Source organism: Aulostomus chinensis, chromosome 1 (genome assembly GCF_037954235.1).
Source record: "Aulostomus chinensis isolate RoL2024-O1b breed Wild chromosome 1, RoL_Achi_v1.0, whole genome shotgun sequence".
NCBI classification, from domain to species: domain Eukaryota; kingdom Metazoa; phylum Chordata; class Actinopteri; order Syngnathiformes; family Aulostomidae; genus Aulostomus; species Aulostomus chinensis.
The window spans coordinates 65,688,753-65,712,465 of NC_141320.1; the positions used below are offsets into that span (position 1 = coordinate 65,688,753).

At 47.3% G+C, this 23,713-nt stretch overlaps 1 long non-coding RNA gene across 2 annotated transcripts in view; it reads left to right on the forward strand.

Annotated features, from left to right (window-relative positions):
- The window catches only part of LOC147272781 (uncharacterized), a 156,100-nt gene that overhangs the window by 121,300 nt on the left and 11,087 nt on the right, over window positions 1-23,713 (forward strand). The window contains exon 10 of one of the 2 annotated variants that reach the window (XR_015115977.1): window positions 18,170-18,224. The exons of the other annotated variant lie outside the window; for it this stretch is intronic. This is a non-coding gene — a long non-coding RNA (uncharacterized LOC147272781). The remainder of the gene's footprint in view (window positions 1-18,169; window positions 18,225-23,713) is intronic. 2 annotated transcript variants of the gene reach the window in all.

Consider the following 23,713-nt stretch of genomic DNA (forward strand, 5'->3'; position numbering starts at 1 on the left):
ATCAGCGCTGGCACGGCTGCTTTTGGCCACATTGGTGCCTGAGGCCTAAGGCGCGAGAACCATCAGTTGGTCCTGATTGACATGATAGCGAAACTTAAATTCACCCAGCTGCACTCTCAGATCCTTGTTTTCCCTCATCAGATGGTGCCAGCTCTCTTGCATGTTTTGTCTCCCATTCCATTGTGGAATTGGGCCACCATATGTCTTCCATTTCCATGTAGATTTTGGAGTTGTTGAGCTTCCATGTTTCTTGGACTCTGCCTGCTTGTTGCCTCAATCGCTGGGTGTAAAGTTTCGTATATGTCGTATGATAATATTTAATTTCAAATACATCTAGATGCCCAACCGATGGGTTCTCCATGCTTGTCTGGGTGGTTTCATCATCAGAACACAGCAGGAACAAAAGCCAGTCCTCAACTCATTCTCACTCCGCCATTCAGAGATGATTAAATTATTTTATCACACCTCAAAGCCTTGATACGGGCTTAAAGGTTTCTGCCGGCGCCCAATCTGACGATGCTTGGTTGGATCTGGGTTCATTTCAGCCTCTGCCTGCCTCATCTTTCTGCTGACTCGGTGCGATTGCAGGAGGGTGAGTAAATCTAATATAAAAGCATTATTGATTTGCAGATCCTTAATCACTTTGATTCGGCCCAGTTTTCGCTGACCCCCTCTGCTGCAGCGAGTTCCCCAGGGGTGGGCCTTCAGGATCACGGACGGGCAGACACTCACAGGCAACTGCAATTTTTCTACAACGCCAAAGAGATTTAAAAATCCCATCATCAATCATCTCATCACTAATATTTATATATGTGCTGTGGCGATCAATAGTGTTTCGGCTGTTGGAGGAACTTTATGTACAATAAGTGTGAAATTGAATGCTGCATCTCTGCACAGCCCAGCATGGAATCCTTGTAACCGCCGAACCAAACTACTGCTTAGTGAGTTTTATAACTGGTTGTACTAAAAAGAAGTTTATAATTAAATAGCCAAAAGTATGTGGACATGTTTGTACATGTCATTACAAAATCATGGGCGTTAATTTTCTGCCATAAAAGCTTCCCACCAACTTCTGGATCCTGACTGCAGGAATCTGCTCCCATGCAGCCGCAGCAGCTTCAGTGAGGTCAGACGCTGATGCTGGGTAATGAGGCCTGGCTTGCTAAGAGAATTGTGCGCCGACTCTTCCAACCTTTTCTGGTGTTATATTTCCTAATATTCCAATGCTTACTTAAGTGTGGCTGATGTTATTCTATGGTGTTAAATATGTTTTTGTGTATAATTCATACAATTTAATGTGAAAGGGAATATTCTGTGTTTTGGCTGGATGTTTTTTCTGGTAACTTTACCTCATTTTCTTCTGGGCTTTTCCAATGTATAACGTTGAGTCACAGATGGAAAGTAAACGGCGTTGGGTTGAGGAATAAATCTGCAGGGTTGCCCAGTAGATTGCAGCACCGGCGTGCTGCTGGGACGGTGTTGGCCAACAGATCGTATTCTTGCCGACTGTATCCCCCGTAATGATTGGTTTTTAATGCAAGCGATGAAAATTAGCTTAGACACGGCTATTTATCGGCTACGGCTCAGATTGGTATTGATTTAATCCAAGGGAACGTGGTAATTTTCCACCTCCCACATGCGAGCGTGAATACTGAAAGCTTCCACAGGTAACGCCTGTACCTTCTTTTTTCATCACAGCTACAGCACATATTTATCCGGTCCTCTCTGAAGCGGTGGGAGTGTTTGACCCGGTCGTTCCTGATGTCACCTGGGTGCTCCAGCTGTGGCCGACTGGTAGTGTACAATTAGGGATAAAAACATGGAAAATAGTCCAAAAAAAGTTGAACCACAAAACACAGATACCATCACTTGCTTTCTACATGGCTTCCTGTTTTCTGGCCCGTTTGGGATGTCACTCAGTGACACCAGCACTTGGGTTCATGAAAGAAAACCCTGTGCACTGCTGTCTGCTGCTGTATAAACTCGAAGACTGAGAGTGCACAAGTGCTCAGGTGTGTTGTGGATGTGAACGCACCCGCCAGCAGCAGGGAGGGAGTGAGCCGCTTCTTCCCACTTGGCTCGAACACAGAAAACACTCCAGTGTTGGTGTGTCACAGCCGTGACTGTGTGAGCAGTCTATCTGCTCGATGTGTGTGTCACTTGGTAAACAATGCTAATTAAGAGAGACAGTGGGATTGCTTCATTGACCTCTCTCCCCAATGTGTGTTTGTTTTTATTGTTCATGCTAATTAGGCTTAATCCCCTGTTCTCTCGCTGTGGACTCTGACCAGCGCCGGGCGTCCATGTTGCAGCCAATCAGGTGCAGCCATACTGCGAGGTTGAGATGTAGAGGGAGGAGGGTGGAGGGGAGCTCCTAGCTGTGTGTTTTTGAAGGAGGTGGGTGGATGGGTGGGGGGGGGGGGTATCATGTCGGGTGGGGCCCCTGGCAGCCATTGTCTGGCCACAATGATACGGCTCACAAGTGAGCAGCGGGCCAATAATGAGGCGGAGGCCCCACTGAACAGCATGTCCCTTCCAATTGTTCTGCCGCCACACTGGGAGAATGGAGCTGTCCACACGCACACATCCACCGCCTTAACACCTTCCTTACAGCACGCCTGTACCCCCACCCACCTCATATCTCTGACATGGGGAGTGTGCTCACTAATGACTAATTAAAACAGCACTATTAATGAATGGCCAAGCAGCCGACCTGATAAGGAAATTTAGAGGGGTGAATTAACACATCCTTAACATGTCAGCCCAGCCAGGCTGCAGCCTCCTTCAGTCTCACGCATTCATGTTCAACCTAGATTCAAACCCACGTGAAAGAAACGGTTCTGTGAATACTTGCAACTGTCAGCCATTTGTCTGAAAGGTAAAACAACAGTTTTTATCCCCCTAAATGGCCTCAGTCGGGTTTCCTGTCTGTTCGCAGGACAAAGGCTCATTTATTCTCCCTTTACCTACAAAAGGAAATGCGTCCTCTTCCACCGCTACGCCGCGTTACGTTGGCATGGTTGCTACAGAATATCTCCACTAGAGGGCAATATTCTGAAACGCTGCTGCCGTCCAAGTCTCATTCCATTGCCTGCCCAACTGTTGTGCTGCAGTTGTTTGTCCCTGTGCACGGCGATGTCACGTCATCAACATCTTCATAGTTTTGTATCGATTCCGGAATCCTCTCCTCAACAAGTTCTGCCTTTTTGTTTTCTAATGTCTGCCACCACAATACCTTGCGATTTCCTCTCCGTTTGGTCTGTTTTCAGAAGTTCTCAAGGATACGAAGCATAAATGAATATTAAATCAATCAGTTGTGGATGGATCTTGGACAGTGGCATCGATTTTGGAATGATCCAGATCCGAGTGCCCTCCAGTGCCATCTTGAACACAAGAACCGTAGCTTCAAGCTACGTACGATCAAAACGACCTCGCAAACACTGATATTTTCTATTCTGAAACTGAATAAACAAACTGCAAAGAAACCGTGGAATAAAAGTGGTGTTTGTCCATGTTGAGCACAAATAAAACCGCTGATCAGGTTTGTTTCCTTGCCTCCATCTTTTTGAGACAAAATGTATTTGACAACCATTTTTGTCTTTTACATTATTAATTCCATTTTATTGGAAAGAAGAACGGAATGATTACAGTCATAATTTACCTCCCCAGATCCTGACATCTCTCATAGATGGGACGCAATGCTGCTACTGCTGATGTTTCATGAGGTGTGTTTGAGCTCACGCAGCCGGGGGGGGGGTTGCTTGCTTGAAGGGGTGTGACAGGTCACAGCGTGCAGCCAGAGGTCGGAAGAAGCCATTATTGGAGGCAGGAAGTGGAATTTTGCACATCTACCTGTGGGTTTGTCCCGGTGGCTTAGTCGTGGTCAGCGGCGGTCACTCATGCATCAGTGAGCTTTGCAGGGTTGTAGCGGAGGGAGAGTTTCTCCGTTGTGTGTCAGTGTTTATTAAGAGGAAACGCACACTAACGAGTCCGTCACCTCTCTTGTTTCTTGCTGGAACTGAGAGTGTTCCAGTTGAGGGAGCAGCACCTCGTGTGTGACACTTGTGGAGAAGCTGGTCTTCCGTATCCAGGCTGCAGGAGTGTTGCACGGTGCAACTCGCTGCTGTGTGAGGGGGAGAAAAAAAAAACGGGCAGGGGGGGGTGTTCCTTTTTGTGAGAGCTCAGCAGATTTAGAGGGCATGCAAGGTAGTTCTCCAAGCTGCAGAGCACACACACACACACACACACACACACACTTTCCCCGTTCCCACATTCTCTCATTTTCTCTCCCAAACACAAACTGTCACTTTCACACGCAGAAAAGGAGGAAGGCAAAGGGAGGTGGGAGACGAGGGTCAGAGACGGGGGAGATGGAGGCGGAGTGGGGGTGGATGCAGTGAGAAAACAAGGAACGAAAGTGCTGAACAGATGAGAGGAAGATGTGTAATGATTAGCTAGCGAGTCGGCTGCTATCAGGAGGCCGTTAGGGGCTTTATGGTTGCCTTCATGCTCCGTCAGCTTTGCCCCCTGCAAATGACCGAAAAAGCCCATTTCCTAACCTGTGGCTGTGTGACCGGCAGCCGAGCACAAATCCACACACAAAGGAAGCAAAACGTTGTCCAGCATCAATACATCATTGTCACATTAATGTGAAACCTTCAGGGACGTGACCGCGGCTGAGCCCCCTCATTCACGCCAGAGGTACGCAGGAGCAGCGAGAGGCGAAACCTATAAACGAGCAAAATACGGAGCAAACTGGTGTCCTACATATTCAAAGCCTTTCATTTAATCAGTCTAGGCGTTCAGGGACAGATGGATTTAAGTTGGTACTTTGTGATATTACCTTAAAATCCTAAGTACATCATTGAGGTTATAGCCTGTTGTAAGTTTTCCTTCCACCTCCCTGCTCACTGACCACGATCTTCTCGCTGCGTGTGACATCACACTCCTGCCTTCTCACTGGGCACTGTTGCTTCTGCACACACAAAAAAAAAAAACTTTATGAATTGACAATAAAAAAACCAAACCTGTATATCAATGCCAAATAATTGTGTAATTATACTCAAATGTATATAAAACGTTCCGAGTGGATCAGTTAGTTTTCATTATGTGTTAAATTCTTGAGCAGTGGAGCAAAAGGCAGTTTGGTGAGAAAAGAGGGTGAATATTTTCGGAAAATCTGAGCGGGAGTGTCCAGGCAGCCTCAGCTCCTTGGACCTCCTTGGACCTCCTTGTCCCGTACTTTGTTTTGATGACTTGCATGACCAAATATTTTAGGTTTTTCTTTGAGAAGTGATCTCTCTTTTTTTTTCCACCCCCACTTAGTCCTGCTTCTCTGTGCCTTCAGTGCTCTCGTTCAGACCGATGCTGCAGGAAAACACTCTAGCCTCGGACTCAGACGCATGAAAGCAGAAGTCCTGACGATGCCGGTCGCACTTGTTTGCAGCAAAGACAGAAACGTAATACACGACTCCACCGCCACGTGTGCCAACAGAGATTCCTCCTGATCTGTAAAGCTGATGGTTTCTCCCAGTGGCTGTTTTGTGGGGTTCAGTTCTGTAGTCTTAGCTGACTGGCTGCTCTTCAGAGGTCAGAGGTCACGCCGTGTGTCTGCTCACTCCTCAGTAATCTCCATTGTGCGTCCCTTCCTCATATTAAACCACACTTGACACACCTGGAGCACCAAAGAGGCCTCACCTATAATTTATCTCTGCACTTTTTTTTTTTCTTTTTTTTTAATACTGCAGCACTTTTTAAGACGGATATATTTATTAACTGACCCACACCGTCGCCACGTACCAGAGGGACAGAATAGTCAGGGTTTTTATTTTCAGGAAATAAAATGAAAAAGAGCTATGACAAGTTTATGAAGGAAGCACAACGGCCCTTCAAAAAACCCCCTCTGGCGTTTTTCCACGCCAGGTTGCACTGGCGGCGCGGGGGCCCTCTGCAGGGTAAAGTGAATTGTGAGAGATTCGTCCTAAAAAGAAGCCCCTGAAGGCGGATTATTCTTGAAGAGGCTCGCCGCTGAAACCAGTTTACTGTCATAACTCGGCGACGGAGCCCATTTCTTTCAGGTGGCAGGGGGAGATGTTTATGTAGGAAGTGAATAATTAAATCTGGCTGTCGTTTTTCTGGAGTCTTCTCCAGCAGCGAGAGGATATTGTCCTTTTTTGAACCACAGTTTAGCAGAATGAAGCCTTCTTAACATACGTGGAGAGACGGCGGCGTTAACCGGAGAAAAACACCCACCTGAGTGGTGTGTATTTGGTGTGTCAGACACCCCAGACTACCTGTTAGTATGCGTCGCTCTGCGTTCTAGATTTTGTAACTCCCCTTTTTATTTGCACTCATGTTTGCAAAACCCAGGGAGAGATGTATCGCTCCTCTCTGATCCAGAAAGGTCACATACATCGCTTAATTAGCCGCCAAATGGTGATTTTTTTTTTTCCCTGTTCCCACCAAGCTTTCCTCTCATTTCCTCTCTCGTTTCCTGCATTTCCTTTCTGCTTTCCATTCTACCCACGGCTGCCCTTTACTACCCCCCCCGTCCCCTGTCCCCACCCCACATTACTCTCCTCTCTTTCTGTCTGTGTCTGTGGGGAAATATAACCAAATTAAAAATCCATAATCATTCATTAAAGATGGTTTCACACACTCTGAAGCATGTTATTTAACAAACCAGCCCTTCAAAGAGAGACCTCAGAAAACCTTACACCTCCTTTTGGATTTATTCCGGTGCTCCCGTTTCTTCTCTCTTCTCTGATTACCTGGTTACGGGAAAAAAAAACTCCAGCGTATCTGGAACATTTGTGGCACTCGGTGGGAACCGGGTGGTACACCTGGGTCGTTAACAGCTCAACTAGATGCCAGAGATCCCTGGTGGTATTCATGTTACCCGTTGACAGCCAAATGTATTTTTAGCGTATAATTTGGTACATAAAATAATTCAGGCCTTTTAAATCATTTTCGAACCTTGGATTTCTGGAAGTCATGTTGGAAGCTCCCTGTCTGTGTTTCCTGAGAAGAGTTTTCTTTCCTCAGAAAACCTCCACGCTGCTCTGCTTCCACCTGACGCGCCACATTGGGATTCATTGGGAGTGGTGGTTTAAGGTGGCAGGGGCAGGTTGCAGGACAAGACTGTACACACAACAGGCGCAGATTTTCAAAATAAAGCACGTCGGCAGGATGATGTCAGACCCATTCTCGCAGGACTGGGTGTAGAGGGTGGAGCATGACAACCCAGAGTCTAACAGAGCACCGATCACAGGCGTCCTTGGAGGGGGCAATGATAAATATCAAAATCGAGAGAACCACAGCGCTTGGTTACGTTACACATCCGCGTGTATGTTGGCGTCTTCAATTAAGCTAGAAATTGAGTGGCTGACTATATTAGCGTACCTGGCGATCATTTCTAACGTGACAGTTGTCCTTGCTGGATGCAGAATGGACCTCGAGTGATGGGCTCTATTAGTCCCAGCGGCTCACATCCCATTCTTTATTTTCTAACTCTTCCTCTGTCTATACTTCCATACTGCCAGACAGGGAGAGTGAATTACAGCGAGTGTGCCTCACTGTACTGCAGCGAATGACTTACTGCCCACACCAGGTGTGTCATCCTCTAAGTTCAGTGTGAATGAATTACTTTAGAATATTTATGAATACACACATGCCTGCGTGCATCCAAGTGGTGGGAGATTGAGAGAAAGAGACGACAGGGCAGCCTTACCGCTCTCCCAACAGCATCTCGTAAATCGCTCGATAAATTCTGTCCTACAGCGCCGGCCTACATCCGTCCACTCACAGTCCAGTCACAAAGGAGAGATTCCAGAATTCCACATCACTCAGTTCTTTTTGGTAGCCCGCCAAAATGCCCTGGAAACTTCAGGTCAGACCCAGAAGCAGCACGGTCCTCATCTGAGTCATGGGAGGAAAGGGTGCAGATGTGGACGTGTGCCTTTTAAGAACTCCCGACTACTCTGGAGCTCACATTTTTGCCCTCCCTGCATGACTTCTTTGTAGCTCCAGAATGCAGAAAGTGCCAGCCACGGATATTTAGCTTGAAGCTGATGGACCGATGGCTAACAACAGCAAAACAGTCCAAAAACCCTTTACAAACAGTGATGTGCCTCGTCTGACACTGAAGTATAACTTAAAGGATGGAGAATGAGTTGGTCCAACGGAATGCAGTGCAAACAGAGGGACTGTGGTTGGTTTTTAGCTCCAGTCCAAGTGTTTGTCGATCACTGAGCATAAAGAAGACGTGGGTTCTACCAGACGAGGCTCTTTAGTTTGTAAACGGATGTTTTTGGACAGTTTTGCTGCTGTTAGCCGCAAGTCTCCTTTAGCCTCAAGCTAATCGTACGTTGATGGCTGTGGAATCAACGATGCAGGATTTGAAAACAAGACACGTACTTGTAAGTACTTTAAACGTAATCTACACTCAAGTGTGAAGTACCCATCTACAGGTGTCACCGAGTACTCGTCCGTGTTCTTTCTTTCTCCCCTGACGTTCGGACCTGAAGGTGACTCACCTGTTTAAAATTCTCCACTAAACGATGGCGTGTGTCGTCGGCAGGGGACAGCCTGGGCCGAAGGGCGCTCTGATGATTTTTTTTTCTTTTTTCGCCGCCATCCTAATCAGCAGCCATTGATTAATTGGATTAACCTCAGATGATCTTAATCACTGATCAATTTCCATTAGACATCCTTAAATACATCTTAATTGAATTTGAGGACTGTTGGAGTGTGTGCGCTCACTTTACTTGGTGTAAACAAGCGAAGCAGCATGACGGTGGAGGACATTTTTATGGTGGTACTGAGGTATCTCCCGTCCCCCTCCTCTTTTCTCTCTCCCACTGTCCTCCCTGCCAGCGTCCCTGCGATCCCGCTGTCTCCCTCTGTTGTTGTTCTAAACAAGCAGCAGGGGGTTTGTGGACAGAGTCCTGGGTATGTGAGTCACCAGAGGGGGGACTTAGGGAAATGGCATCATCCTCTCTCTCTCCATGACTCCCCGTCAGCTGATTCATTTACACATTCATCACCAGAACTATTGATATCCGACTTTTTGACACTCGGCACATCTGCTCATACAGTAGCGTCGCGTCTCAGACCCACGGCGAATAAAACCCCCTTTAATTCCCAAGTTTAATTGCACATTACACCTTGTGTAATCGCCCTCGAGGACACATTCATCAACGGGGACACTCGAGCATAAAATAAAGCAATGTGTGTCAACACGCTCGTACAGTAGAAAACCATAAAGCACCATAAAAAGCAACACTCCCATAAATCTTCAAGCTGGAAGCACTCAAAGGTATAAAATCCTGCTCTACAATGTATTGAAGGCAGAAAATCATATGCTTTAAACATGTAAACATACTCCCACATGAGCAAAGTTATAAATAAACAAGGAGATGTAGAAGTGCTACACTTGCAACAAGTGTTCTCTTGTTTCTGGACGCACGCCTACAAGAGGTAAGTTTATTGGCAGGAAAAGATATTCCAGGATCAGAAAAGAGAAGGTGATGGCGAGGGAGACACTGGAGGGGTGAACTTAATTCACACTGTATGGACGAGGATGTATCAGAGTTCTCTGTGTACAGGCAGAGAGGAAATAAGCGCTTTGGATCCCCGTTGTACACAGCTGTACGGTCCACATCTCTGGTGCAATACTTAGCCAAGGGATTACGGGGCCGCCTTCATTTGCATAAGTCCATTAAAGCATATTTTGCTACCTCTCTCCCCTTGTCTATCTCTATCTCGCTCACTCACACTGAGACACCTGTGTAGGAAAAGCTATAAAGACGTTACCCCTGCGGAAAGCAGAATTACATTTCCTTTTGCTGTACAGCTGTGAAAATGTTGCCGTGATACAGAAAATAAAGAAATAAGGGGGTGGGGGCTGTGTGTGCTTAAATTCCACTGCCGTGGCTCTGACCCAACATGACGAGGCTGATGCCAGATCAGGAATCAGAGGATTACAGTGTTTATTTTGGTAGCAGCTCTGATGTTGGAGAATCCCGGCAGCTCGGGACAATGTTCAAAAAATGGCGCTGTAGGTACCCCCCCCCCCCCCCCCCACAAAACAACAACAACCACCACCTCATTCCTCCAAACTTAGTCTTGTACTCCCTGACACATTCAACCACTCTACCTCCACGCTGGCGCGACCAGTGGCTACACCAGCACTGCTAACAGTAATGCTAGCTCTGTCAGACACAATACTGGAGGCCCAGGAGCAGATGGAGCCAGTCAGAGGAGGGGCAGGTCTTTGCAGGATGCCGGCGGGGAAAACATAACACTGGATGATATCAGACAGATTTGATGCAACACTTCTGGGTGCGTGTTAGCGGGCTGAGTTAGTTCAGCAGGCAATTATAGCCAAGCATCCATACCGCGGTCTCTGAAATGATCGCCGTTTCGGAATTAGTCGATTCAGAATATGAACATGATTAAAGGCACCGATATCAAATGAAGTTCGTGACAGCTCTGCTCTAAAAGTGCCTGTCCCTGCAGTGCTAACCCCCCCCCCCCCCCCTAGATATTGCAGTTTTTTTTGCAGTATAATATTGAACAACCTTGCCACCCGGGTGAGCTGTTAGCTTGATGGTATTAACGGCTTCGGGGATCAACCTTGCTTTCTTCCTTTAAGACAATAAGATCAATCTCGGCAGCTATTGATAGCCTGGGTGTGTGTGTGGCGCTATGGAGAGCGATGACCCCAAGGTCACCGTCTTGTGTCTTTATAACACCGGCCCCCGCAGTGTCCCTCACTCCAAGTCACTTTCTCTCCCCCCTTGTCTTTCTTACTTCCCCTCTCTGTCTTCTTCAGTGGTGTGAATCATGAAAGCGTAGTCGATGGGCCTTTTTCCTCAGCGGTGCCTTGTTGCCGAGCGAGACGGCGAGGAGAGAGATGAGGTATTGATTTGAGAGCCTCTGGGAGGAGAACAATAGGTCCCTGACTGAAGCCACTCTGAAGCACAAACACCTTCCCTGCAGCTTCTCAGTGCCAGAGAGAGGAAGAGAAGTTAAAAAACAGCTTTGCTTTCCATCGCTCCATCTCTCTCTCCACTTGCAGCTGATTGTTGATAGCCTGAAGGGGAGGAATGATGAAGAGGGGCGAGGAGGAGGAGGAGGCCAGATGTTGGCACTCCCCTATTCCCTGCAGACAGTCTAGCAGCACAGGCCGGGACCCCGAACCTTCTGAACCTGCCCTGTGCGCAGCGGCTCTGGGCCAATTGCGGAAATGCACAGGGCCTAGAACTGTGACACCCTGGAGGTCGGCGGTTCAAATCCAATACTTAGCCGCCTGAAGGCGCGCTGAACTTCCTTAGCATGTAAACCCAACCCAACTCATCCCTCCCGCCACCGCCGCCCACCCACAAACATGCTCATGAATTTGGTCCAGGGTTGACGCTTGGCTCAATGAGGTGGATAAAAGCGCTCAGCTTCAACTGATTCATGACAGTTTAGAGGGCTTGGCATGTGATGTCATCGCAGAATGGGAGGTTATCCTAGTAGAGGTCGATGACATCATCAGGGGGAGACAGCAAAAGCACCTCCTCTGTCTCCTTGGTTTATGAGGCTGTTGTCCAGAGAAGATGAAGTAGAGAGAAACACACAACATAATTAGTCACTGTCAAAGTCGGCTATACAGAAGGCTGGCGTGAAATACAGAATGACTCATGCTTTACTGTGATTATTGGTATGATGGCAGTATATCTCTGGTGTATAATGAATGTACAAGATGTACTGCTTTAGTAGAACCACAAACATAAAAAAGAGCAGAACGTTGGTGGTTGCAACTATAAATTGATTTGTATTTTAAGGACATTTTACAGACTCTTAAACACAACTTGCAACTCATCAATCAAGTGACAGCCACGCCCATCGATTTCAGTCTACATCTTAATGTCGTGACTTAATATCGGATAAACCCAGAATGGTGTTCGGAAAAGGTTGAGTTGAGAGTGTCTCATTTGCGTCGTCTTTCTCCAGGAGTCGCCCCCTGTGGCCACTAGAAAGAATGCAGGTTTAAGACAAGGCTCCACTCTTCACACCCTGAAGGCCTGTCGAGTTCCTCTCGCTATTAATGGCTTTGCATATTTAACAGTTGACGTGCTCCAGCAGAGTTTTTCATGCTCGACGGAATAAACAACAAGTCTTAAGAGACCGCAGCTCGTCTATCAACTCTGCCAGGTCGAAAACAGAGGCAGGTCAAACCGCCTCACTTTACCTCCTCTCCTACACAAACACGGGCTGGCCGATGCCGGGTTGCCGGGGCTTGTATACGCTGTTTATCTCATTATGCAAAGCGGCTGAGTGATACAAGAGGCCGTGGAGTAGCGAGTTCATTTAGAGTCTCATACGTCTGAGCATTTTTATTGATTTGTGTTCAGAAGAATCCTCCTGCTTTGAAGGCTCATGATGAAAGTTGCGTCCATTTTAAACTTTACATTCGCACATTATTTCTCTGTAAGGAAAAGTTACATTCCACTATTAAGCTTGCATGACTGATGACCAGATATGCAAATTCTAAAATCTTCCCAACATGCCGCAACACTAAATACAAGTTCAGACCACTAATAGAGGCCAAGGAGCCATTACACATCCAACTTAGTTCAGAAAAGTTCTTTCTTCTTAGTTTCTGTCTGTTGTTTAAGGTGATGGATGACCAGCGGCGATTCGTATCGCAAAACTTCCTATATATTTTGCCCACAATGCACTGCACCTCTCAACAGGAAATGAGAAAGTCTCCCTTCTGATGGCACGCCACAGCGGAAAAACAGTTTTTCAATTTTGTCACCACCTTTACTTCCCAGGTCACTTCTGCTCATGTGGAGACTCAAAATGAACGTAAACACACATCAAGCGTGAGTGCTGGCGGTTCCTCGGGTTCTCCTCTTTAAAACGGAACCTTCAGCCTCATCATTCAGCAGCAACAAGCAGTGCCTGACTAATTTCCTCCCGTTCACCGATGAGGGTTATTAATCTTGTAACGCTGCTGTTCTTTATCGGGTGTCAGCGCTGTCATACCTCCACCTTGCTGGCTCCAGGTGGCGGCCATTTTGATTACTCTTCATATATTAAGTTGCATCTACGTCTCTTTCACTTTCGCCCTCCTGGAGGTTTCCTAAAAGCAGTACCTAATAAGGTAAACTGCAATTATTTTTACTAGTAACCCCACCAGGAGCATGAAAAGCCCCCGTGTGGTCATTTCCTGCTCTTTATCTCTCAGTTCACTCCGAAAAACCAAGAGAGAAGAAATGATGTGGACCTCCTCCTCCGCCCGTGTCCTGTAGCTCACCCTAGGGCCTCTCCCTTCGTCCTCACCGCAGCAGGAGAATCTTACTAGCTCAAGTGAATTGTTGAAGATTGAAGAGTTAATCGCTGCAGTTTGTGTCAGAAATTTAGGGATGCAAATACAACAAAAAGGGTTCTTGGAAACTCTTCTAATGCCCTGAGCGGTTGGGGAGGTGATGGAGAGGAGAGTGGGGGTGCAGGGAGGGGGGGTGGGGGGTGGGGGGGGAGCAATTGTAAGGCAGAGATGGGTGGGTTATTAATTTCCACTATGCAGTATCATGCAGCTGCTGGCTCCAAAGCGAGGTTTGGCGGTAATGAAAATGGCCTGAGTTGAAGATTAATGGCTCATAAAGACAGAGCGTTTAGATGGGACGGCTGCCTCAATCTGGACGCTGGTGACTAATCGCAACGGACGCACGCACGTGCTCCCTCGCGCACGCATAAACATGCATGTCTCTGTTACCTCATCATCTCTGACTCCATTTCTTCCCCCTTTTTAGCCATCCACCCCCACTGCTTCATTTCCTCATCACCCCCTCTGTCCCTTCTGATGCTGGTGTGAATTGTGGCGGGGTCAGAGTTCAAGGCGTGTAGAGAATTATCTTGATTTATGCCCCCTGTGCTCGGCGCTGGACGTGGCGCACAGCGTGGCAGGCAGTCGGTGGACCGTTGGGCTGCCAAGGGCCCCCCAAGCCCCCGGTTTTTTCTTCCCTTAATAGCGGTGGCAGTGACAGGGCCACCGCATCATCAAGCTGGACAAATGGGCTTGCTGAGCGCCGGCAATTTTTCCTTCTTTGCTGCTGAACGTGCATCATATATCTCCAAAACCACCCAGTACGCCAGGAAGAAACGTGTTTTTAAAGCAGATTGATTTGGATGCTTTACGAGGAGTGTGTGTTTGTGGGATAATGGCAGCTGGGGAGGACGATGCCGTCGTGGTGATGGTTCCAGCGCCAGGAGCGATGACCATAAAACAAGTGATTTTCATAGAGTCGGAGTCAATCCTGCTTTATTCAATGAGCTTGACATGTGTGCACGCACTACATAACCCAGACGTGGGTCAAACGCGGTTTTGCTTCACACTGGCAAACTTGTGGCGTAACCATGGCAACAGGTCAGCTGTCAATCCCGGGCGACTTTCATTTTTATCCACTAGCCTTTGACAGTATGAATATGTAACGTGTATCTTTTCACTTCAAGCAACCATCGCACTCTTACCACCCCATCCCTTTACTGAGGAGGCGCGCGAGCTTAGCTTAGCTGTGATTGTTTACCATTATGACCAGGAGCAGGAGCGAGACTGGCGCACAAATTAAAACAACCCGGCTGTACTCATTGGGAGAATGACGAAAAACTGTTAAAAATAAATAAACCTAACAGTTCTATGGGAGCATCAAGCAGAAAAATATCTGCAAAAGTGATAATAGTAAGCAGTGATAAGCAGTGGGCTCTTCCTTGACCCACCAGCAGTTGTGTAGGTAGAGCTGCTGACTGCTGATGCTCAGGTTTTACCTGCAGACGGCCCGCGGACCAATCAGAACGAAGAGTGGGAGGAGCCACTGCAGGCAGCTTCATGTTGCAGAAATCACATTAAATTTCTCCTCTTGATGGATCGACGCACGATCTTGAGGTGCAGAGATGAGAAGAGGATTCTGACCGCGGAGACACTGAGCAGCGTAGCGGACTCACTTGAAGGCTAATAATAGCTGCCTATCGTGTTTTCGCTCTTCTTGAAACGATACCAAACATTTGGGACATTAAGATTTATGACTGTGGTAAAAGAAAAAAAAAAAGTCAGAAAATAGCTGCGACTTGTTTTTAACGTTACTGAAGTTTGTAAGTGTTGTACAAAGTCATGGAAATGGCTGAAATTGGAAACTACCTATCAGCCGTGTTGGCCTGACTGGTCTCTGTGGTGAGATGCTTGTGAGTAGCCCTCGAGAAGCAAATCTAAATGTGGCTCTTGGCCTAAGACTAAGCTGCGGTCACAGTCTGAAAGTCTAGACTGAGTTTAATCCTCCAATCTAAACACTCGGGCCCGCTGGCCTACTGCTGCACAGCAGACCTGTCCAACTCAGCACAGACCGTCATTTTCACATGGAAAAGAGACGAAACACTGCCAGGATTAATGGGTCACAGTCCCAGCGTTCTGTTCAATCAAGCATGGAAGGAAAATACAGAAAATACAAGACTCAGGGGTTTAGTTCCCACTGGGGCCACCAGTGCTGCAAATTAATACAGTATTGATGTTGTATGTTTTGGATCAAACTCTCGCCTCTTTAGAACCATCAAGTGATGATATTCCTACAAAAGAAATAAGGAGCAGCCACATTCTTGCCGCAAATTGAATAATATCTCACCTATAAAGGATACTGAAAGTGAAGGTTCTCTCTTAATTGGGAGAATCGAATTTGCAGTTTAAGCCAATATTAGTTTTGTGGAGAGGACCGAGATTGCTTCTGACTCGGATACTTCGAGGAATGACAGACTCGTGTCGTCGCGCACGTGCCGGGTTACTCTGTGAACAAATGACAGGACTTTGCACTTCAAAATCGTAGTGTGTTTTCAGTGAGACGTCGGGACCCTCGCGGCCGTGTTTTCGGCGAGGCTTTTTAACCGTGTTTCCGGCCAGAAGTAAGATGTTGGTGCAGTTTCAGCCAGGTTTTTGCTGAAAACACCTTCTGTTCTCCAGACGGCCATCTTAAAATATTGAATTTTACACTGAGAGGAGTTTGTACCCTGATGGCCCGCGTTGATGGACATTCGTGGAATTGTGAATGAAAAAACGGTGGTTTTTCATTTTGAAGATATTGAATGAATATTTCATGAGGATACGTTGAGTGTTGCATGCAGCTGAGGCGCTCACGGTGGCGACCGTGGACACGGCAGAGGTCACAGAGCACCGACTTCATCTTTGCCTCCTAACGACCGTGGAGCGCATCGCGGAGAGAGATCCGTTCCTAACGAGATGATCGGTACAGTCAGCAGGCGAAAACGGCGAGAAACAATGATCCGATCGTAGGTTTGATGATGACATAGAGGTGGACCTTGTTCAGTGTTTGACCAGAGCCGTTCTCCCATTAGATCAACAGCCGTTATCAAACCTCCAGTTCTCGCCGTGGTCACATGATCCTCTGGTGCTGCAGGAATGTAATCGCCACATTATCCACATCCGCCAGCCCGTCCACTTCACCTCGTTGTTGAGCCGCTGTGTGTTTACGGTCTCTGGATCTACCTTCCTGTGCCATTAGACACACACGTGCATGACACCAGGGTGACTGTTTGCTGTCAGTGTACAACATGATAGCACCCGTGTCAGATTTATCACGCCTCTGCCACCCATGAACCCACTCCCCGCCACCGTGACCACCCATGCGCCAGGCGTGTGCTCGCTTGGTTGCAAGGTGCGTATATTCTTATCAGCACACTGACAGTGTGACATGAGAATCTATTTGTTTTCATGGAGTGAGAGCGAGAGCATTTGGGGTAAGGGGGGGGGGGCGGCGGCGGCGACCCCTGGAACCCTAAACTCCATCGAAACCTCATCTTCTCCTCTCCAACCCCCAACAAATTGGAGGCCCCCTCCCACGCTCCCCACGGCATCGCATTCTCTTCATAGCGTGCCCTTGCACCTGGCCCCTCCGCCAGGGTCTCCCATCCATTTCATCTTCTTCAGTAGTCCCAGCATCAGGAGGGGGTGGGGGTCAAAGGTCGCTGAGTGTGTGGCGCTGCCTTCGTTGTTTCGGCAGGAGCCTATTTGCTCTCGCTGTTGCCTTGTGCGACTTTATTTAAGTCCGTTTGACTAGACAGCAACGAAAAACACAGGAGGGAGGCTGACAAGACCGCCTCCTCGGTGGGGATGGAACCCACCGTGCCGGCGTGGAGGGAGGGACACTGCTGATTCAGCACCGCAGAGAGGATTTTCAACCCCTCCTTCCCTCACTGCCTTCATCGGTTCTCCTCCTCCCCGTGAGCCAGTCCTGCCAAATGAAGTTCCCAGCTCACAAATCTAATTTCTCCTCTTTTCCTGGGGAAAACCTATTGAGGGGCATTAGATTTTCCCTGCCACATAATATCTAGCGAGCCGTGCCTCTAAAGAAATCACCCTCTTGAAAATAAATGACAAATTGGGTTTGGAGTCCTGTGGCGTTTACGTGTCTGTGTGTGCTATATGGTGTGCGAACCCTGACCGCAGCCGAATGAAGGTGGAAAACAATTCCCACACATTTCCTGCCGGTTTGTCCGCGGAGAGGAGAACTTTTCATTCAGTCGTCGTCGCAGGAGGAGGCAGAAGGAGAGAGTTAGAAAGAAGCAGCAACAACACCGTCTTCAAACACTCCTACAGGCTTGTAAACATCTACGGAAGCCAAATGCAAACACATGTATATATAAAACACTGAATGAAACACACACACACACACACGCACACACACTCCCTGCAGGTTCTAAAGCCCTGATGGATAAGAACTCCTCCTGATAAGTGCGTGCAGCCGGAGACTCCACTGTCTAATTACCCCAAGCGGGAGCAGCAGTGGGTAGGGCTATTCATTTCCACCGTAAAATAGCCCAGATAACGCGTCTTTTTTTTTGTTGTACAGTATCGCAGGGGCCAGTGATTGAATTACAGAACATCCCCCAGTGACTAAGAGGCGGTAATTACGCCGTAATTTGAGATTACATTATTAACCGCCTGACTTTATTAGAATGTAACTTCACCTCCGCAGTTAGTTCCATCCTTATCATAAAAAGGAGATGATTAAGGGAACGAGGAAATTGGCGCAATTGTCCTTTTGTAACTCTGTGTGTGTGTGTGTGTGTGTGTGTGTGTGTGTGTGTGTGTGTGTGTGTGTGTGTGGTTTATTAGCAGAGTAACACAGCGGCTGAGCCACCGGAGGATTTTCATGCTGGTGTTTTGACAGGTAGGTAAAAGGTGTAACCCAGCGCGATTCAGGGTTTGCTCTCCCCGGGTCAGATGAGCGTTTAACATCAGGACACATGCAGATTACAACACTCGCCCGCCGATCCAGGCTCTCCCTTCCTCCACTCGTCTTCGTGATCTCGGCGTCTTCTTCCACAGACACAGCTGTTTCTTTGAAAGCTGCCATGACTACTCCTGACCCGCTAATATCGTATATTTGCTTGCCAACTCATTTTGCACCGCATCTCCTTTTTCTTTTCTTTATTATTTGCTGCCATTTTCATTTGTTGCAGTGAACTTTTAAGCCTGCGTGGTACAAGCAGCACAAATTTGGCCGAATAATTGGTTCTTTTCACAATCCGATACGTCTACGTTATATAACTGGAAGGGCACCAGAGGCTGTTGTAAAACTTTAAGTGTTCCCGCCCCAACGTTTAACTGCTGCTTCTTGGGCTGCGAAAGACACCTTTGGCTGAAAAACAAAAACTTTTCCTCCTCCAAACATGCTGTAGCATGAGTAGATGAAGTGTGACTACCTGTCGTTGTGAGGCGGGGGGGGGGGGGGGGGCCGAGACGTCTCGCTGACGCGGGTGCGCTCCTGGCAGCGACGTTGGTTGTTTTTCCCGAGACCTGCGGAGATTTTAGGGTGATTTCAGCGACAGGATTGGGACATTTTCAGCCATTGTTCTGGGGATGGAACCTGTTCTTTCTCGCGAAACATTCTGGGATCTTCAGGCTTTGCTCTGGTGATGAAGCCTGCTGTTGAGGGCAGCCAATGAGGGTGTGTTTGTACACCTTTTGTCGGACAACGAAGACATTTTCAGCTCCTGTTGTGGTGGAAAAATCCCATTTTGGTTGAGTCAGGTGATCTGGACGTTTTCTGGTGTTATTAATCATTGATGTCTTTGCTTGGGTGAGAAATTCTCTTGTTAGGACAGAAGATGAGGGCGTTTTTTTGTTGTTGTTGTTGTTTTGGTCGTGAGACAGTCTGATCAATTTCAGCTTTAGTCCTGGTGATGACTCTTTTAGCAAAGAGTTGTGGACAGTTTAGCGGGTCAGCCGTCATTCTGACAGATGTTTAGGGGGAGATGATCAGATTCAGTTTCCGGAATATGCACAGTAACTCCGCATTTTCCCAACATGTCATGCGAATGTTTCACGAGACTGTTTTGATCAGAAGCTCCTGTAGTAGTTTATCTATTTTGGCTTTGGAACCCCACGCAGTTTGTGTGCCTTTTGAGGAGAAATGACCTGACAGAAACAAATCCACTCATGAAAATACATTAAACCACTGTACGGTGTAGGAATATCATCACACACACACACACACACACACACATACACACACACACACACGGTCCGGCTAAACAGCAGTGGTGTGTCAAAGTTGACCTGCAACAAGATTAACCCCGATCCCAGGATTCACACGCAAATCCTCTCAAAGTGCAAAAGCATGCGTCAGGCCACGGATAATGATTCCACATCCCTTCATTAGCATCATATCAGTGTTGTGTGGATTAGACTCCACAATAGCAGCCATTGATGCCGCTATCAAGCATCGTCTTCACTCGGAGGAAGCAAACTGTCAGTCACGAGCCCCCAAAATAGAGCCAGATGTCTGTCTGGAAGCGAAAATAAGCAGAACGACGGTGACGTCCTGCCACTGTCAGTCCACTTCATGGAATTTCACTGAGAAGATTTTTGAGACTTTGCAGTATCGTTTGTAGGAGACTGGTTGGGGGTAGACAGCCAGTCTCAACCCAAGGTGTCACCAGTGAAACTGATGAAAATTCATCGCTCCCATTCTTATTTGATATCATTTCCTGTCATGTGAGGAGCCTCAACATCTGGGCTCTGCCTTAGTAAGTGTAGTATTTGTTGAATCAGTCAAATATCAAACATGATCACGGACGTTGCAGCCTCATCCACAGCTTCTATTATCAGTCCACCTGTGCTCACCGCAAGCAGCGGGACAAACCAAGAGGCAGCAGTAATTCTCACCGTGGATGAGGGAGAGATGGTGACAGAGGAAGAGAGGAGAGTTGGAGGTGTCAGTAATTCTCTTTGTGGTTTGTGTAAACTGATCTTTTACAATTCCGCCTTGTGGCAGGCAGAAGAATCACACCTGAGCGTCCACAGGTAGGGAGAGAAAGTAGATCCACGTGAGCAAAGCTAACACTATGGAGCTAGCTAGTTAGCTTTTCTCAGAGGGAAACCAGTAGCCTTCGCTGGAGCTCTTAACTGGTTTGTCGCCGTGTGTGTGTGTGTGTGTGTGTGTGTGTGTGTGTGTGTGTTCAAGTTCTCACACACGCTCAGCGACGCTGATACAGTAGAGCTGCAACTCTGAATGAACTCACCAGCTTATCAGGGCTGCAGGCATCAACAGACTCTAAATATTTGGGGAGGTGGGAGGAGGAAGAGGGTGGAGGAGAGAAAAGAAATTGTGTGTGTGTGTGTGTGTGTGTGTGGTGAGGGGTGTGTATACATGAGTGGGATTGCGGATGATAAGAGAAACGTCTTCGAAGAATTCCAACAGGAGAGAGGAACCAGTAGAGGTTCAAGACAAACCACTGCTTATTTGTATACGTTCTGACACTGTGAGGGAACGTTTCGATGCTAATTGTTAGCAAAGGTTCCTTCTGGTTTTTGCGTCGCAGCACAAACCTTGAAAGATGATCAGAAACCTGGCTTTTACTGTGAAATCTGTGTTCCCAAGTGGAAAGTTAACGGGAAAATCGGCGTTTTTATAAATTCCAATCAAAGGGAGGCGCTTTTGTAACTGCCGACGTGAAAAATAATCAAACTTAGCGATCAAGTTTATCTCGACAGTGAACAGTGAGTCCAGTTTGAATGTAGACTAAAAATTTTACTCCTTCACCTCCGCCTTTCTTTCCTTTGTTCTTCTTTTGCTCAGTTTTTCCATTTTTTGCAAGATAAAAAAGTTTTTTTTTTTAACCTTTTGTATTAATTTCTGAAGAAATCTACAAAACCATTTATGAAACAATTTTCTACAGTTGTAAAATCTATGAGCATCAAACTTCAATACTTTATAGCACTGACTACACACTTCAGTACTCCAAAGTAAAATGCCAAATATCAAAGTTGTAAGTCTCTCAGTTTGGGTTTATTTTTGTTTTAAAACTGCTTTTAGAGGACAAATGCCAGAGTGATAAAATATAAAGATACAGAGCAGAATCAAATAAAGTGGAAAATGTGAAGGAGCTGGAAACCAAAGCTTTTTAACCTGATGTGTAAAGTGACTTGTTTTGCTAATATGGGTTTTAATTGGGAAGTGTAGTTCTTTTAGGAAGCAGCATTTAAGTCAGGCTATCAAAAGTTGGTGCGTCTGTGTTTCACACCTGTGTGTTCATGTGTGTGTGAGTGTGAAAACGGGCCTAATAAAGGAATAATCGCAGCATGTGTGAGGGCCCATGGCTCTGTAAACATTACCTCATCGCTGTCATGCCGCGGGGGCCGGGGCCCCCCGTGGACCCCCAGGTCTGTGGGAACTGAAGCCCACTCTGCTGACTAGAACAAAGGGCAGCCCTCCTCTGCCCCTCGCCCCCTGCCCCAGCCACCACTGCCCCAGCCCACCTCGCAACAAAAGGGGCCACGGGGCCTTAATTCCCAGGCAACGATATAAATGGTGGTCCCCAGCTCCCGAGGACGAGTCAGGAACGAATGGGCCTGAAAACCCAAAGGGAGGGGGGAAGAAAAATGGCAAAGAAGTCATAAAAGAGATACCCCCACCCCACCCTCCTCCTCATCCAAGAGGTCCCTTTGTTGGTGGGGTGATGGGACAGAGGCTTTGGGGGTGAGGGGACCAGGGTGAGAGGAGACAAAGGACAGGTCGGAGAAAATGGCAGGGGTCAAAGCTGCCAGCCTCTCCCTCCCATGCAACCGCCTCAACAACATCCCTATCAAACATCCAGTACCACACACACAACCATTACAACCACCGGCTTCTAGGATGTCACAACTACATAACACACACACACAGCGATCCATGCTGCATCTGTCAAAAAACAGACTTGTATTGACTGTGTCTGAAACACCACAGAGCCCCTGGTGGATTCACAAGCAGTTCTAGAATGACCCTGATCCGCATCAGCACCTGGTTTGTAGAACAGATTACCGGGGGTGGCAATGAAATGGCGGATAAGAAGAAATTGTGATGGCTGCAGTTTGTAATTTTATATCATTAACAGAGTATATTCAAGGTGATAGAAATGCCTGCTAATTAGCCAGGGGTGAGACACGAATTCTGTCTGGTTTTCAACACCTAGAATATCCACATGGAACTCTGACTGAAACAGCAATAGCCTGTTAGCGCACTTGTAGCTGGTTAGCTTATTTTTGCTAGCGCACTGTCGATCTGGTCTAAGTCGTTTAACTTGTTTTCGCCTTGTAAGTGGTAGATCGACCGTGAGCGATACAAAATCTGAACATCACCACCGTCTTTGGTGCACCTTTATTTTGAAATTCCCATGATACACCATTCTTAATCTACACCATGAGCCGTCATCAGATGCAGAAATATATATAGAGATTTTTTTTTTTTTCCCTCCACAAATTAAATCCATACATTCAACACAAGACATTGCCGCTGTTTTTGCAGTGTATTTTCAGCAGGGCGTCCCAGGGTTGCTGGAGTGTCCAGGGATGGTGCAGGATAATTGGGGCTGTGTTGTATCTAGTGTCTGTGGCACTTAAGTGCTGGGGGTCAGGGACCTGAAAACACTGGCTCAACAGTTACCAATCATTTCAAACCCCCGACCGAAGAAAAGTGGGGGCCATCCTCCTCTTGGGGCCGCAACCTGTGGAGGTTCAAAGGGACAGTTAGCCTCGCAGAACTCTGTCTGTGTGTGGTTAAGTGTGTGTGTGAATTCTTTTGAAGGGAAGCTCAGATGGAGTAGTCTGCAGAGAACCAGGCAGTCGCAGGTTTAGGACCGCAAGTTTAGGGCTGCTAGAGAACGCTGGTGAATCTATGACCAGTAGGAGCAGGGAAGGAGACGTCGCGTGTCGTCTTGGCCACAAACCCAGGTGCTTTTGGTGAGACACGGGGACAATTTCCGCCATCTTTGCCGCAACAAAATGTTTTAAGTGAAACAAGACATCGGGACATTTTCAGTTGTCTTTCTGGCCACAAAAGAGCTCATCGTGGGAGTCCAGGATATTTGCAGCCATTCTTTATAACTTAGTATTCAAAGCCAAACACTTACCGAGTGGGTTTTGTTCCTTAACCCTGCCAGACCTTCATCACAGCCCTGCTGAAACAGTCTGGTCGTGTTCGAGACTTGCAGTCCTGAACCTGCTGGTGCTCCAGCTCTCTGACACATGCTAATGCTAAGATCTGCTTGAACAATTGGAGCAGCTGGCATGTCCCCCTCGTGTCTCCAAAGATCCTTGCTCTCCGTTTGTCCTCAGATGAGACTGTTAAGCGAAAGATTGCAGCTCCTCATGGGTCCCAAAATTGTGCAAAATTGAAAT